Source organism: Triticum dicoccoides, chromosome 5B, assembly GCF_002162155.2.
Source record: "Triticum dicoccoides isolate Atlit2015 ecotype Zavitan chromosome 5B, WEW_v2.0, whole genome shotgun sequence".
NCBI lineage: Eukaryota > Viridiplantae > Streptophyta > Magnoliopsida > Poales > Poaceae > Triticum > Triticum dicoccoides.
Window position 1 is genome coordinate 587337708 of NC_041389.1, and position 4124 is coordinate 587341831.

The following is a 4124-nucleotide window of genomic DNA, read 5'->3' on the forward strand; positions in this document are numbered from 1 at the left end:
CTCGCCGCCCCCGCGCCAGGACGCCGCCGCCTCGCAGGACCGCCTCCCCGCCGGCCTGCTTCCGCGTCGACCCCGCCGTTCGCCCCGACACCGCACCATCTCCGGCGTCCCGAAGCCATCGCCCGTCTCCCCGCCGCCTCTCCCCGGCGCCCGTCATCGGCGCCGCCCGTCACCGCCGGACTGCCTCGTCCCCGCCTCTCCCTCGCGCAACTCCCTCCCCGAGTTGGACATCGTCGCCGTCGCCCCGCTACTCCGGCCCTTCCCCGAGCGCGCCTTTGCACATCTACAGGGCTATGTGAGCCCCCTTCTCTTCCCCTCTTCTTCCCTGGCGGATCCGCCGTCGCGTCCGCACGCGCACACTCGCCGCCCGTGCTGCTCCCGCTCCCTGCACACCACGCCAGACCGCGCCCGCGGCTGACGCCATCGGTGCTCTCTGCTGCGCCCGTGCGTCACCTGCGCGCCGGACCTCCCCTGACCCGCAATCCCCCTCCGCAGCTCCGTGCCTCGCCACGGCTCCCGCGCACCCGCGTCCGATGACCCAACCATGGCGCCCCTCGCCTTGTGCCCCACCTCGCCGCCTCGTCGCTCCACCAGTGGTGCTGCAACTCCGGCGTCGTCCTTGCCCCTGCTCCCCTCGCCCCGCGCTGTCGCTGCCTTGGCCGTCGGCGCCCAGGCGCGCCGATGGCCACCCCTGAGCCAGCGTTCGGGCTCGCCCCTGACGGGCGCCCACGCACCCGTTAGGTCCCGTGCCTGTTAAGGCCCTGTGTGCCACTGACTAGGGGGCCCCACCCCAGAACGTTTAAAAAAAGGAATTTAAAAAAATAAAAATAAATAAATATATTAATTAATTAAATAAATAATAATTAGAATAATTAGAATATTAATTAATTAATTAGGTAATTAATTAAGTTAATTAATCCTGATTATATTAACCTAATCACTAACTAAATTAACTAATCTGTAATTAAACTAAACAGAGAATGACAGGTGGGTCCCACTGGACCCACACGTCAGGTTGACCAGGTCAATGGTCAACGTTGACTGCTGACATCACCCTGATGTCATGCTGACGTCAGCATTTGCTATTCTGGATAATGTTGGATTAGATAATTAATTAAATTCCAGAAATTAATAATATCTTTAGAAAATCATATCTTTTAATCCGTAACTCGGATTAAAATATTTACAACATGAAAGTTGCTCAGAACGACGAGACGAATTCGGATACGCAGTCCGTTCGTCCGCCACACCCCCCTAACCTATCGAACCCGCAACTTTCCCCCTCCGGCTCCTCTGCCCGAAAACACGAAACACCGGGAATACTTCCCGGATGATTCCCCCCTTAACCAGTACCACCTCATACCACGTTAGGGCACGCCTAGCATCGCTCCTTGACATGTCATGCATCGATATGCATCTGTTTACTTGGTATTCATTGTTTCTTCCCCCTCTTCTCTCCGGTAGACTACGAGACCGACACTGCTGCTGCCCAGTTCGACTACGGTGTTGACGACCCCTCTCTCTTGCCAGAGCAACCAGGCAAGCCCCCCCCTTGATCACCAGATATCGCCTATTCTCCTCTATACTGCTTGCATTAGAGTAGTGTAGCCTGCTACTGCTTTCCGTTGATCCTATTCTGATGCATAGCCTGACATTGTTGCTACATCTGTTGATACCTTACCTGCAATCCTAAATGCTTAGTATAGGATGCTAGTTTATCATCATTGGCTCTACATTCTTGTCAGTCTGCCTTGCTATACTATTGGGCCGTGATCACTCGGGAGGTGATCACGGGTATATACTATACATACATACATACTATACAGATGGTGACTAAAGTCGGGTCAGCTCGAAGAGTACCCGCGAGTGATTCACGAATTGGGGGCTGAAAGGACCTTTGTCCCGACGGCCCTCTGTGTGGATCTTTGTGGCGGAGCGACAGGGCAGGTTGAGACCGCCTAGGAGAGAGGTGGGCCTGGTCCCGTTCGGCGTTCGCGGACACTTAACACGCTTAACGAGATCTTGGTATTTGATCTGAGTTGGCTACGAGCCTATACGCACTAACCATCTACGCGGGAGTAGTTATGGGTATCCCGACGTCGTGGTATCAGCCGAAGCACTTCAGACGTCAGCGACGGAGCGGCGCGCGCCGAATTGGACTGGAACGCCACTAGGCTAGGTCTGCTTTCGGCCGCGTACGCAACGTGCAGGTGTGCTATGGGCGATGGCCCCAGACCCCTGTGCACTTAGGTTTAGACCGGCGTGCTGGCCTCTCTGTTGAGCCTAGGTGGGGCTGCGACGTGTTGATCTTCCGAGGCCAGGCATGACCCAGGAAAGTGTGTCCGGCCAAATGGGATCGAGCGTGTTGGGCTATGTGGTGCACCCCTGCAGGGAAGTTAATCTATTCGAATAGCCGTGATCTTCGGTAACAGGACGACTTGGAGTTGTACCTTGACCTTATGACAACTAGAACCGGATACTTAATAAAACACACCCTTCCAAGTGCCAGATACAACCGGTGGTCGCTCTCCCTCAGGGATACGAGGGGAGGATCGCCGGGTAGGATATGCTATGCGATGCTATTTGGAGGACTTCGACCTACCCTCTTCTGCCTGTTGCAATACGAAGGTGACCAGAAGCGTAGTCTTCGATAAGACTAGCTATCCCCCTCTTATTCTGGCATTCTGCAGTTCAGTCCACTGATATGGCCCTTTACACATATACCCATGCATATGTAGTGTAGTTCCTTGCTTGCGAGTACTTTGGATGAGTACTCACGGTTGCTTTCTCCCCCCCCCTTTTCCCCCTTTCCTTTCTTTCTGGTTGTCGCAACCAGATGCTGGAGTCCAGGAGCCAGACGCCACCGTCGACGACGACCCCTACTACACCGAAGGTGCCTACTACTACGTGCTGCCCGCTGACGACGACCTGGAGTAGTTTAGGAGGATCCCAGGCAGGAGGCCTGCGCCTCTTTCGATCTGTATCCCAGTTTGTGCTAGCCTTCTTAAGGCAAACTTGTTTAACTTATGTCTGTACTCAGATATTGTTGCTTCCGCTGACTCGTCTATGATCGAGCACTTGTATTCGAGCCCTCGAGGCCCCTGGCTTGTATTATGATGCTTGTATGACTTATTTATGTTTTAGAGTTGTGTTGTGATATCTTCCCGTGAGTCCCTGATCTTGATCGTACACATTTGCGTGCATGATTAGTGTATGATTAAATCGGGGGCGTCACAATCAATCACGATCAATCTCTAAATATCAAATCTAAATTAATTAACCTTACCTTAAATTGCTCAATCACATTAATTAGGAAACAAAATAACCGATTTTAAGAAAATATCTACTCTTAGTGGAGGGTATTACATACCAAACATAGGTACGTCATTAGCTCGCTTCCTTCCCTTCTCTTCCCTTCATCCCTCAGTCCCATGCTCGTGGCGCTGAAGTGGCATCGACAGGCGATGGCGGCGAGAGCAACACGTGGCAGCCCCTGAAGCACGAACACGACTGCACCTCGGGTCTGCCGTCTCCCAAGATATGGGTGAGTTCTCGTGATTCCCACCCTAAACCCTCACGTCCTACAAATTCCTCAACCTCTACCATCTCAATTTCGTCCATGCTCGGATCCAAATGACGATGCAGCTCCGGCCGATTGACAATGGAGGTTTGCCATCCTTCCTCTCAGCACCCACTCCTGGAGGAACGAGACGCCATGCCGATCGAACCCAGTCGAGATCACTCACCAAGATTGCTATTCAGAAGTTTTTTGTCAAAAAGTGAAGAGTGGGACGGGATCTGCACTTTTGTTAATATCTCTACTCCTAATGTCTCAGTTGGTAGGTCGCGTTCCGGGTTTTATTTTCGTCCCACCTCACCCGGTCTTTTTTGGTACTTCTTTGGTACTTGCTCCCACCTCCCGCTCAGCCGAGACGGTTTATTTTCGTACTCCCTCCCACCTCCCAGGTAGTTCCCTCCACGCAAAAAAAATCGAACCAACCAATCTCTACTCCTAATGGAGCAGTTGGTAGTCTTCGTCGGTCAATTTTCGTCCCACCACTTTCGTCCGGTTTTTTTCCGTAGGTTAACTGTCGTAGATTTTTTTCGTCGCCTCCCCCACTTCA